The sequence below is a fragment of the Pseudophryne corroboree genome, chromosome 5 (genome assembly GCF_028390025.1).
Source record: "Pseudophryne corroboree isolate aPseCor3 chromosome 5, aPseCor3.hap2, whole genome shotgun sequence".
Taxonomy (NCBI): domain Eukaryota; kingdom Metazoa; phylum Chordata; class Amphibia; order Anura; family Myobatrachidae; genus Pseudophryne; species Pseudophryne corroboree.
Genome location: NC_086448.1, coordinates 101,152,064 through 101,166,132, shown reverse-complemented (window position 1 = coordinate 101,166,132; position 14,069 = coordinate 101,152,064). Strand labels below are relative to the sequence as shown.

At 45.3% G+C, this 14,069-nt stretch overlaps 1 protein-coding gene across 1 annotated transcript in view; it reads left to right on the top strand.

The window, feature by feature from the left end:
- The first annotated feature begins 345 nt into the window (after positions 1-345).
- FAM237B (family with sequence similarity 237 member B) overlaps positions 346-14,069 on the top strand; it is a 28,897-nt gene continuing 15,173 nt past the window's right edge. Inside the window, exon 1 of the mRNA XM_063924798.1 lies at positions 346-456. The gene's annotated coding sequence lies outside the window, so the exon portion shown is untranslated. The remainder of the gene's footprint in view (positions 457-14,069) is intronic.

Genomic DNA, 14,069 nt, shown 5'->3' with positions numbered 1-14,069 from the left:
TCAGTTTAATAACATACAGTATATTGACCTTCGGAATGGATGTTGTGAGTTATAATTTTGGATAAAAATAATCTACTCTTTAGAACCCATTGCAATATATAGATTTAGAAAATCAATCTATAGATTGTTCTAATTTTATATTATTAGCACATTACTAAATGTGAGAAACCGCACTTGATTGATGGTTGTAATTTATTAACCCCCTCAATCTCCAGATTTGTATTCTTTACTCACCAGTCCTATTTTTACTTGTTGACTATGTTATATTTTTCTGGTAAACTGCTCTCTTCTTGCTCACAGTAATGATCTCAACATAACACATTGTTTTACCATTGACTCAGATAGGATTGCAGGCTCCCTGGTTGTGACGCAGCTTCGTAGGAGGGGTTTCAATATAAAAATTCCCAAGACTGTCCCACTGCTCACCTCTCCTCCTCTGATCAGAAGACAGCTCAGGTCTGTAATAACTAAATATATCTATTACATCTGTCTCTCTACCTGCCTGCCTATTACTGATCTGTTATCTCTAGTCTCTTGTTATTGATTTATAAAGCGCCAACATATTCCACAGCGTGTTAGAAAGTAAGTAGTACATACCGGGTATTATAACAATTACATGATTCTATCATTTACAGAAACATGAAGTACAATAGAAGTAAGAATATATGTTGTAATATACATTTTATATATATATACATATATATATATATATATATATATATATATATATGTATATATATATATATATATATACTGTCTAATATGTTGTTTATATATATTGTATATACTCACATATATAAAAGCTATGTGTGTGTGTGTGTGTGTGTGTGTGTGTGTGTGTGTGTGTATATATATATATAGTATATAAATATCTATCTTTCAGGTAATATTTAAATATGTGTATATAAGTAAACTCAGCTAGTAATTTATTACGAGGCTGTTTTAATATCCTGCTGTACTGTTTACTTTTGTCTGTGTTTTATTATTTAGAAACTTAATTTAAAGAATATATATATACAGGTTGAGTATCCCTTATCCGAAATGCTTGGGACCAGAGGTATTTTGGATATGGGATTTTTCCGTATTTTGGAATAATTGCATACCATAATGAGATATCATGGTGATGGGGCCTAAATATAAGCACAGAATGCATTTATGTTACATATACACCTTATACACACAGCCTGAAGGTCATTATAGCCAATATTTTTTATAACTTTGTGCATTAAACAAAGTGTGTCTACATTCACACAATTCATTTATGTTTCATATACACCTTATACACACAGCCTGAAGCTCATTTAATACAATATTTTTAATAACTTTGTGTATTAAACAAAGTTTGTGTACATAGAGCCATCAAAAAACAAAGGTTTCACTATCTCACTCAAAAAAGTCTGTATTTCGGAATATTCTGTATTTCGGAATATTTGGATAAGGGATACTCAACCTGTATGTGTGTATATATATATATATATATATATATATATTTATTTCGATTTTTGGGGGGTAGAATTATAATATCCTACATCATTCACAGTTGCAGCTATTGAATACATTTATTTTTACTTTACATTGCTATAAAGCAGGATTAGGTACCATGTGGGGTTGTCAGGGCATGCTGAGACTTATAGTGCACAGCTGCGTGTTGCCTAACTCCATTGTGAATAAAAGGGATCAAGATGCCACACGTTACGGACATCTCAGATGTACAGTTTATTAACAGGCAGATGAAAACTTCAATAGACAGCATAGATTAATGGAGTACATATGTCAAATTTATATTGATATGTTTACGCTTTAATTTGTGAGATAAAAAAATCACTAGTTGTTTGGCAGAAGTATAAATGCACACAAAGGCACAGGACACACAAATACCGTATACATTACACTGCATGCTGCGCTCTTATTTACCGCAATGTGTCTTGCGATTCAACAAGTGGATCAGTAAAATATTGACTCACACAGAGCAAGAATCAAAGGGAGCGTAGGACAATGCACTTGTTAGAAAGTGCTGAGTGCTCCCAGACCTTTATCTAGGACTCTTGGTATAATTACTTCAAAGACAGAACACAGTACACCTAACTAAGCAACTGCTGTCATTTCTCCAACATCGAGATTCTTCAAAGGAGCCCCTGAAATACATTCACAAAGCTGCTTTTTCTAAATAGCGTAAATATATGTTTCAGCCTAGAATGTTATATGGCAATTTGATTTTTATAGCTTTATAATTGGTTATTTTTATGTAATCAGCAGTCACTTCGTTACACACACATTGATACAATAGATATTATTAGAAGTTGTCTTTAGAAATGTGGACGATTGTAATAAAAAATAAACTAGAGGTATTATTATTATCCTTATTTATACGGCGCCACAAGGGATCCGCACTTACAGTACAAGACAATATAGGACAGGTATAGAAAACCCGCAGTTAGGTGCCATCAAAGGTAGTATGGGGTATAAGATAGTGTAAGTAAGAAAAGGAAAGGCACATGAGGAAAGAAGTCCCTGCTCTTGTGAGCTTACAATCTAAAAGGTGAGGGGCTAACAGACCAGAGTGACACAGAAGGGGTAGACAGTGAGCATAGACAAGAGGGTTAGGAGGAGAGTTGACAGGGTTTGGTGAAGAAGTGGGTCTTGAGAGCCCGTTTGAAGTTTTGTAGAGAGGTGGAGAGTCAGATGGGGAGAGGTAGAGCATTCCAAAGATAGGGAGCAGCACGTGCAAAATCTTGTAGGTAGGAGTGGGAGGAGGTAATTAGTTTGCAGGACAGACGGCGTGCATTAGCAGAGCGAAGAGGATGGGTGGGAATGTAAAGAGAGATAAGGTCAGAGATGTAAGAGGGAGAAGAGTGGGTGAGGGCTTTGTAGGCGAGTGTGAGAAGCTTGAATTGGATTCTGAATGGGAAGGGTAGCCAGTGGAGGTCCTGCAAGAGAGGGGATGCGGATGTAGTACGTTTGGTGAGAAAGATGAGATGGGCAGCAGCATTGAGGATAGATTGAAGTGGAGAGAGGCATTTTTGAGGGAGACCAGATAGGAGGAGATTGCAGTAGTCTAATCTGGAGATGACCAGTGAGTGGATGAGGGTCTTAGTATCATCCTGGGTGAGAAAGGGTCTGATCCTGGAGATGTTTTGAGATGGAAATGGCAGGTTTTTGAGAGGTACTGAATGTGTGGTTTGAAGGAGAGGGAGGAGTCAAGGATTACTCCAAGACATCGCACTTGGGGGCTAGAGGAGATAGTTGTGCTATCAATGGATAATGAAATTGTGGGAGGTGAGGTTATGCGGGAGGGAGGGAAGATGATCAGCTCAGTCTTAGACATGTTAAGTTTAAGAAAGCGCTGGGACATCCAGGAGGAGATAGCAGAGACACAGTTGGAGATACGAGTGAGGAGAGCAGGGAAGAAGTCAGGGGAGGAAAAATAGATTTGAGTATCGTCAGCGTAGAGATGATATTTTAAGTCAAAAAAAGCTAATGAGCTCACCTAATGAGGATGTGTAGAGAGAGAGAAAGGAGAGGCCCAAGAACAGAACCTTGGGGGACACATACTAGTAGAGGAAGTGGGGGGGAGGTGGAGTCATAAGAGGAGACAGAGAAGGAACGGTCAGAAAGGTAGGAGGACAGCCAGGAGAGAGCAGTATCACGCAAACCAAGGGAGTAAAGGATTTGCAGGAGGAGAGGGTGGTCTACAGTGTCAAAAGCAGCAGAGAGGTCAAAGAGAATAAGCAGAGAGTAGTGGCCCTTGGATTTAGCAGCAAGGAGGTCATTGCAGACTTTCGTGAGGGCAATTTTAGTGGAGTGCTGAGGATGGAAACCAGACTGGAAAGGGTCAAGCAGTGAGTGGGAAGAAAGAAAGACAGTGAGGCGGTTGTAGACAATATGCTCAAGGAGTTTGGAGGCAAAAGGGAGAAGAGAGATGGGTCAGTAGTTGGAGAGATTGGTTGGACCAAGGGAAGGTTATTTAAGAATAGGGGATACAAGTGCATGCTTAAAGGCAGAAGGGACAGTGCCTGATGAGAGTGAGAGATTGAGTAGATGGGCAAGATGGGAACAGGCAGAAGAAGAGAGGAAGCGGAGAAGGCGGGAGGGAATAGGGTCAAGTGGGGAGGTGGAGGGGGGTGAGGACCGGATGAGGACCATGACTTCCTCTCCAGATACAGGGAAGAAAGAGGTACACTGTAAAAGTCTTTTATGTCATGTTCCTACAGTATTTACGTGCAGTTGCCCTTGGTGTCATAGGCATGTACACAGATAAGTATAGCCAAATGGTGCTAATAGTGAGAGAAGCAAATTATTATTACAGGTTGAGTATCCCATATCCAAATATCCGAAATACGGAATATTCCGAAATACGGACTTTTTTGGGTGAGAGTGAGACAGTGAAACCTTTGTTTTCTGATGGCTCAATGTACAAAAACTTTGTTTAATACACAAAGTTATTAAAAATATTGTATTAAATGACCTTCAGGCTGTGTGTATAAGGTGTATATGAAACATAAATGAATTGTGTGAATGTAGACACACTTTGTTTAATGCACAGTTATAAAAAAATATTGGCTATAATGACCTTCAGGCTGTGTGTATAAGGTGTATATGTAACATAAATGTATTCTGTGCTTAGTCTTAGGTCCCATCACCATGATATCTCAGTATGGTATGCAATTATTCCAAAATACGGAAAAATCCGATATCCAAAATACCTCTGGTCCCAAGCATTTTGGATAAGGGATACTCAACCTGTATTATTATTATTATTATTATTATTATTATTATTATGCATTTATGTATTTATCATGTTTATTATTTAGCGCAGCATATTCCATTGTGCTTTACAATTGTAAGCAGCAGTGATAGAACAAACTGGGTAATATCAGACAGGCATAGAGGTAGGAAGGCCCTGCTCACAAACTACCAATCTATAGGGAGAATAAGCATTGATGCACAAGGACAAGTGCTCTCTATTGCAAAATGGTACAGCCAGATTGCAAAGGGATGTATAATATAGTCATACAGCCAGAGCCGGATTAAGACCATGGGGGGCCCGGGGCACTTAAGAGAGTGGGGCCCCTAATAGAGAAGGCAGAAAAAAAATAAAAATATATATATATATATACATATATATATATATATATACACACACATATACATATATATATATATATACACACACACACACATATATATATATATATATATATATATATATATATATATTTGCCTCCCCAAGCAGCACACCGCAGATCGGATCTCTCTTCCGATCCGATCTGCGGTGCTGTGCTCCCCGGATCCCGTCCTCACTGCAGCAGCGGGCGCACAGACAGGACAGCTGAGCTGAGCGACGGCTCAGCTGTCCAATAAAGTATGAATGAAGCAGCCTGCCGCTCAGTCATTGGCTGGGCACGCAGGCTGTTTCATTGATACATTATTGGACAGCTGAGCCCAGTGGCGTAACTAGAAATTTTTCTCCCCCAAGCCAAAAAATCCTTCGGCGCCCCCCCCCCCCCCCCCCATAATTGGCACTAGCAAAGGTAGAAAAATGTGCACGCCGCAGGCGCGCGCCGGCAAAAAGGGTGTGTGGCTTTGTCGAAATGGGCGTGGCTTTGCGTGGAGGGCGTGGCATTGCAGGAAAAGACTACCTTATACCCCAGTTTTGCAACCTGCACGCCCAGACGTTGGCCACCACAGGAAAGAAAAATAATCCTGATTCATGCCCCTTACATTATTTGTCATTTTTCCTCCTTATAGTAATGCCCAGTATACATTATTCCACATACTGCAATGGCCCTTAGACATTATTCCACACACAATAATGCACATGACACAATATGCACACACTGTAATGCCCCAGACACATTATGCCACACACCGTAATGCCTGTGACACATTATGACAGGAATCGCAATGCCCGTTATACATTATGCTACACACTGCAATGCCCCTGATACATTATAGCACGTACAATGTCTGTGACACAGTATGACACACACCACAACGATCCTGAGACATTATACCACATACCACAATGCCCGTGATATAGTATACAACACACCGTAATGCCTGATACATTATGCCACACACCGCAATGTCCGTGATACATTATGCCACACACCGTAATGCCCATTACACATTAAGTTCTACAGTAAGGCTTCTAATTACTTTTAAATTACCTGCTCGTTGCCAGGGGTTTCATGCTCTTGGTTCCATGCACGGTGCCAGGGGTTTTCATGCTCAGGGTGTCATGCTCGTTGCCAGGGGTTTCATGCACTGGGTGTCATGCTCGTTGCTAGGGGGTAGTGCTTGTTGCTAGGGCCATGCTCCCAGTGCCACATATGCCCCCAGTGCCAGATATTCCCCTACAGTGCCAGGTATATGCCCCTAGTGCCAGATATTCCCCACAGTGCCAGGTACATGCCCCCAGTGCCACATATACCCCCCCCCAGTGCCACATATGCCCCCTCAGTGCCTGCTCCCCCCAGTGCCAAATATTCACCCACAGTGCCAGGTATATGCCCCCAGTGCCAGATATTCCCCCACAGTGCCAGGTATATGCCTCCAGTGCCAGATCTACCCCCCACAGTGCCAGGTATATGCCCCCAGTGCCAGATCTGCCCCCCCAGTGCCAGGTATATGCCCCCAGTGCCAGGTATATGCCCCCAGTGCCAGATCTTCCCCCCACAGTGCCAGGTATATGCCCCCAGTGCCAGATCTGCCCCCCACAGTGCAGGTATATGCCCCCAGTGCCAGATCTTCCCCCCACAGTGCCAGGTATATGCCCCCAGTGCCAGATCTTCCCCCCACAGTGCCAGGTATATGCCCCCAGTGCCAGATCTGCCCCCCACAGTGCCAGGTATATGCCCCCAGTGCCAGATCTTCCCCCCCACAGTGCCAGGTATATGCCCCCAGTGCCAGATCTTCCCCCCCACAGTGCCAGGTATATGCCCCCAGTGCCAGATCTTCCCCCCCACAGTGCCAGGTATATGCCCCCAGCGCCAGATCTGCCCCCCACAGTGCCAGGTATATGCCCCAAGTGCCTGCTCCCCCCCCCCCCCATGTGTTGGAGGGACACGGAGCGCATCACGCGTCTCTCCTATGTCCCTCCTGGCTCTCCCCTGGCTGGTCTAATACAGGAAGTGCCGGTTCGTGAGCCAATCAGAGCTCACGAACGGCACTTCCTTAGACCGGCCGGGGGAGAGCCAGGGAGGGACACAGGAGAGACGCGCGATGCGCTCCGTGTCCCTCCAACACAGCAGAGAGGGAGAGGAGACCGCAGATTGACATGCGGACGCTCGTCCGCATGTCAATCTGTTCTAAGGGAGCCGGGGAGCGGAGCACAGCACCGCAGATCGGATCGGAAGAGAGATCCGATCTGCGGTGTAGCAGGGGGCCCTTTTGGAAAGGGGGGCCCGGGGTACGTATCCCCCGGGCCCCCCCCTTAATCCGGCTCTGCATACAGCAATACTGGCCAGGGGTCAGGAGGATGTGAAGTAAATAAAGACAAAATCTGTGAGGTTATGTGTGGACTTTATAGAGGGCATGTACTTCAGTAGGATAGCTTATGAAGGTTATGTGAGCGGTTCCGGTATTTGATAAGCTTGCCTGAAGAGATAAGTTTTCAGTGATGCTTGAAGGATTGACTAGAGGAAAGTCTAAAGGCCCATACACCCTAGCCAATTTTGAGCTCAAAGTAGCTAACTTTTGGCGTTTTGAGCTACTTTGAGCTCAAACTTGGCCAGTGTATATGGTCAGGCTGTTTTACCAGCTGAGTGAACCCCTTTCCATAGTCTCTTCCTGTGGAAAGTGGTTCACACCCCCGTGAACATCACTGGGCACAATGAAAATCACTCAGTGTGTATGCACTGAGCTATTTTCTTGCCAGCGATCTCCACATCATCACCCAGCATACACACTGGGCAAAAACGCCCAGTGTGTATGGACCTTTATTGTGCGTGGGACGGAATTCCACAGAGTGGCTGCAGCTCAAAGAAAGTCCTGCAATCGTGAATGGGAGCGAATAATGAGTGTGGATGAGAGACGAAGATCTTGTGCAGAGCGAAGAGGTCAGGTTGGGAGATATTTTGAGATTAGAGAAGATTTCTCTAACGTCCTAGTGGATGCTGGGGACTCCGTAAGGACCATGGGGAATAGACGGGCTCCGCAGGAGACAGGGCACTTTAAGAAAGAATTAGGATACTGGTGTGCACTGGCTCCTCCCTCTATGTCCCTCCTCCAGACCTCAGTTTGAATCTGTGCCCGGACGAGCTGGGTGCACCTTAGTGAGCTCTCCTGAGCTTGCTAGGAAAGAAAGTATTTTGTTAGGATTTTTTATTTTCAGAGAGATCTGCTGGCAACAGACTCTCTGCTACGTGGGACTGAGGGGAGAGAAGCAGACCTACTAACTGCGGATAGGTCATGCTTCTTAGGCTACTGGACACCATTAGCTCCAGAGGGATCGTACACAGGAACGCACCCTTGGTCGTCCGATCCCGGAGCCGCGCCGCCGTCCCCCTCGCAGAGCCAGAAGACAGAAGCCGGCGTCAGAAGCAAGAAGACTTCGAAATCGGCGGCAGAAGACTCCAGTCTTCATATGAGGTAGCGCACAGCACTGCAGCTGTGCGCCATTGCTCCCACACTAAACCCACACACTCCGGTCACTGTAGGGTGCAGGGCGCAGGGGGGGGCGCACTGGGCAGCAATTAGGTACCTCTTGGCAAAAGCAGCATATATACAGTTGGGCACTGTATATATGCATGAGCCCCCGCCATTATTTTTACACAAAACGCGGGACAGAAGCCCGCCGCTGAGGGGGCTTCTTCCTCAGCACTCACCAGCGCCATTTTGTCTCCACAGCTCCGCTGAGAGGAAGCTCCCCAGGCTCTTCCCTGCAGAATCACGGTAGAAAGAGGGTAAAAAGAGAGGGGGGGCACATAAATTTGGCGCAAAAACAGTATATACAGAAGCTACTGGGTTAACACTAAGTTACTGTGTGACTCCTGGGTAATATAGCGCTGGGGTGTGTGCTGGCATACTCTCTCTCTGTCTCTCCAAAAGGCCTTGTGGGGGAACTGTCTTCAAATAGAGCATCCCCTGTGTGTGTGGTGTGTCGGTACGCTTGTGTCGGCATGTTTGACGAGGAAGGCTATGTGGAAACAGAGCGGGTACATATGAATGTGGGGTCGCCGCCGACGGCGCCGACACCCGATTGGATGGATATGTGGAAGGTTTTAAATGATAATGTTAATTCCTTGCATAAAAGGTTGGATAAAGCTGAAGCCTTGGGACAGTCAGGGTCTCAACCCATGCCTGATCCTACAGCGCAGAGGCCGTCGGGGTCTCAGAAGCGGCCACTATCCCAAGTTGTTGACACAGATATCGACACGGATTCCGACTCCAGTGTCGATGGCGATGATGCAAAGTTGCAGCCTAAAATGGCTAAAGCCATCCGCTACATGATTATAGCAATGAAGGATGTGTTACACATCACAGAGGAAACCCCAGTCCCTGACAAGAGGGTTTATATGTATGGGGAGAAAAGGCAAGAGGTGACCTTTCCCCCTTCACATGAGTTAAATGAGTTATGTGAAAAGGCTTGGGAATCTCCAGATAGAAAACTGCAGATTTCCAAACGGATGCTTATGGCGTATCCTTTCCCGCCAACGGACAGGTTACGCTGGGAATCCTCCCCTAGGGTAGACAAAGCTTTAACACGCTTATCCAAGAGGGTAGCCCTGCCGTCACAGGATACGGCCACCCTAAAAGATGCTGCGGATAGAAAGCAGGAAGGTATCCTGAAGTCCATTTATACACATTCAGGTACCCTACTAAGGCCGGCGATTGCGTCGGCCTGGATGTGTAGTGCTGTAGCAGCATGGACAGATACCTTATCTGAGGAACTTGATACCTTGGACAAGGATACTATAGTACTGACCCTGGGGCATATAAAAGACGCTGTCCTATATATGAGAGATGCCCAAAAAGACATTAGCCTACTGGGCTCTAGAATAAATGCAATGTCGATTTCCGCCAGAAGGGTCCTGTGGACTCGGCAATGGACAAGCGATGCCGACTCAAAAAGGCACATGGAGGTTTTACCTTACAGGGGTGAGGAGTTGTTTGGGGACGGTCTCTCGGTCCTGGTCTCCACAGCTACGGCTGGAAAGTCAAATTTTTTGCCATATATTCCCTCGCAACCTAAGAAAGCACCGTATTACCAAATGCAGTCCTTTCAATCACATAGAGGCAAGAAAGTCCGAGGTGCGTCCTTTCTTGCCAGAGGCAGGGGTAGAGGAAAGAAGCTGCACAATACAGCTAGTTCCCAGGAACAGAAGTCCTCCCCGGCTTCCTCTAAATCCGCCGCATGACGCTGGGGCTCCACAGGCGGAGCCAGGCCCGGTGGGGGCGCGTCTCCGAAATTTCAGCCACAAGTGGGTTCACTCACAGGTGGATCCCTGGGCTATAGAGATTGTGTCTCAGGGTTACAAGCTGGAATTCGAAGTGATGCCCCCTCACCGTTACCTCAAATCGGCCCTGCCAGCTTCCCCCATAGAGAGGGAAATAGTGTTAGCAGCAATTCACAAATTGTATCTCCAGCAGGTGGTGGTAAAGGTTCCCCTCCTTCAACAGGGAAGGGGTTACTATTCGACAATGTTTGTGGTACCGAAACCGGACAGTTCGGTCAGACCCATATTGAATTTAAAATCCCTGAACATATACCTGAAAAGGTTCAAGTTCAAGATGGAATCGCTCAGAGCGGTCATCGCAAGTCTGGAGGAAGGGGATTTTATGGTGTCTCTGGACATAAAGGATGCTTACCTTCATGTCCCCATTTATCCACCTCATCAGGAGTACCTCAGATTTGTGGTACAGGGTTGTCATTACCAATTCCAGACGTTGCCGTTTGGTCTGTCCACGGCACCGAGAATATTTACCAAGGTAATGGCAGTAATGATGGTGCTCCTGCGAAAGGAGGGAGTCACAATTATCCCATACTTGGACGATCTCCTCATAAAGGTGAGGTCCAGAGAGCAGTTGCTGATCAGCGTAGCACGCTCTCGGGAAGTGTTACAACAGCACGGCTGGATTCTGAATATTCCAAAGTCGCAGCTGATTCCTACGACGCGTCTACCCTTCCTGGGCATGATTCTGGACACAGACCAGAAGAAGGTTTTTCTCCCGACGGAGAAGGCTCAGGAACTCATGACACTGGTCAGAGACCTCTTAAAACCAAAACAGGTGTCGGTGCATCACTGCACGCGAGTCCTGGGAAAGATGGTGGCGTCATACGAGGCCATTCCCTTCGGCAGGTTCCATGCGAGGACCTTTCAATGGGATCTGTTGGACAAGTGGTCCGGATCGCATCTACAGATGCATCGGCTGATCACCCTATCCCCCAGGGCCAGGGTGTCTCTTCTGTGGTGGCTGCAGAGTGCTCACCTTCTCGAGGGCCGCAGATTCGGCATTCAGGACTGGGTCCTGGTGACCACGGATGCAAGCCTCCGAGGGTGGGGGGCAGTCACACAGGGAAGAAATTTCCAGGGTCTGTGGTCAAGTCAGGAGACTTGCCTTCACATCAATATCCTGGAACTAAGGGCCATATACAACGCCCTAAGTCAAGCGGAGACCCTGCTTCGCAACCAATCGGTGCTGATTCATAGTAACATACATAGTAACATAGTATCTGAGGTTGAAAAAAGACAATTGTCCATCGAGTTCAACCTATTTGTGGTCTCCTATGCATGATGATTTGACTAAAATTTCTGACTGATGCTGCTGTCAGCCGTTGCATTTTATCCCTATTTATAGTAACTATAATGCATGACTATGCACCATACCCCTGGATATCCTTATCCACTAGGAATTTATCTAACCCATTCTTAAAGGTGTTGACAGATTCCGCCATTACAACTCCCTCGGGCAGGGAATTCCAAACACGTATTGTCCTTACCGTGAAAAAGCCTTTACGCCGTATTGTGCAGAATCTCCTCTCCTCTAACCTGAGCGAGTGTCCACGAGTCCTCTGTGTTGATCTAACCAAAAACAGGTCCCGCGCAAGCTCTGTCTATTGTCCCCTTATATATTTGTAGATGTTGATCATATCCCCTCTTAGGGGGTCATTCCGAGTTGTTAGCTCGTTATTTTTCTCTCGCAACGGAGCGATTAGTCGCTAATGCACATGCGCAATGTCCGCAGTGCGACTGTGCCAAGTAAATTTGCTATGCAGTTAGGTATTTTACTCACGGCATTACGAGGTTTTTTCTTCGTTCTGGTGATCGTAATGTGATTGACAGGAAGTGGGTGTTTCTGGGCGGAAACTGGCCGTTTTATGGGAGTGTGTGAAAAAACGCTACCGTTTCTGGGAAAAACGCGGGAGTGGCTGGAGAAACGGAGGAGTGTCTGGGCGAACGCTGGGTGTGTTTGTGACGTCAAACCAGGAACGAAACTGACTGAACTGATCGCAGTGGCAGAGTAAGTCTGGAGCTACTCAGAAACTGCTAAGAAGTGTCTATTCGCAATTCTGCTAATCTTTCGTTCGCAATTTTGATAAGCTAAGATTCACTCCCAGTAGGCGGCGGCTTAGTGTGTGCAAAGCTGCTAAAAGCAGCTTGCGAGCGAACAACTCGGAATGACCCCCTTAGTCTCCGCTTTTCCAATGTAAACATGCCTAGTCTTTCAAGCCTTTCCTTGTATTCCATCGTCTCCATGCCCTTAATTATTTTGGTCGCCCTCCTCTGTACCTTTTCAAGCTCCAGGATATCCTTTTTGTAGTACGGTGCCCAGAATTGTACACAGTATTCAAGGTGTGGCCTCACTAGTGATTTATATAACGGGAGTATAATACTCTCGTCCCTAGCATCAATACCCCGTTTTATGCATGCTAATATCTTATTAGCCTTCTTTGCTGCAGTCCTACTTTGGGTACTACTGCTTAGCTTGCTATCTATGAGGACACCTAAGTCCTTTTCCAGTACAGAATCCCCTAATTTTACCCCATTTAGTAGGTAGGTGTAATTTTTGTTCTTGTTACCACAGTGCATTACCTTACACTTGTCTGTGTTGAAGCGCATTCTCCATTTGGCTGCCCATGCTTCTAATTTAACTAAGTCGTTCTGAAGAGACTCGGCATCCTCCTCTGTATTTATAGCCTTACACAATTTGGTATCATCTGCAAAAATTGACACCATGCTCTCTAGACCTTCTGTTAGGTCGTTAATGAAAATATGAACAATAGCGGTCCTAATACTGAGCCTTGCGGCACACCACTTAGCACTTCAGTCCAAGTTGAAAAAGATCCATTAACCACAACGCGCTGCTTCCTATTATCTAACCAGTTTTTGACCCAAGTGCATATTGTGCTTCCTAGCCCTGATTCTTGTAGCTTGTAGATAAGTCTCATGTGTGGTACAGTATCGAACGCTTTGACAAAGTCTAAAAAGATTACATCCACGTCTTTACCCTGATCTAGGTTTGCGCTTACTGTTTCATAAAAGCCAAGTAAGTTGGTTTGACAGGATCTGTCCTTCATAAACCCATGTTGATTCCTTTTAATGACCTTATTGGTTTCAAGGAACTTCTGAATACTATCTCTTAGAATACCTTCCAATACTTTCCCCACTATAGATGTAAGACTAACTGGTCTATAATTACCTGGTTCAGCTTTACTTCCCTTTTTGAATATAGGCACTACTTCCGCTATACGCCAGTCTTTGGGAACCATACCTGATATAACTGAATCCTTAAAGATCAAAGATAGCGGTTTTGCCAGTTCAGAGTGAAGCTCCATTAGAACCCTTGGATGAATACCATCGGGCCCTCGTGATTTATTAATCTTTAAATGTTTTAATCGTCACAGACTACTTCCTCGCTTAAATAAGTACCTATCAGTGTGATATTCTCATTATTGAGATTGTGTGTCAGTCCCTGAATTGGGTCCTCTCTAGTGAATACTGTTGAAAAAAACTCATTTAGTGTGTCCGCTATGTCATTATCATTTTTGCTTAAGACTCCCAACTTGTCTTTTAAAGGGCCTATACTCTCCTTCTTTAATCTCTTGCTATTAATGTATTTAAATA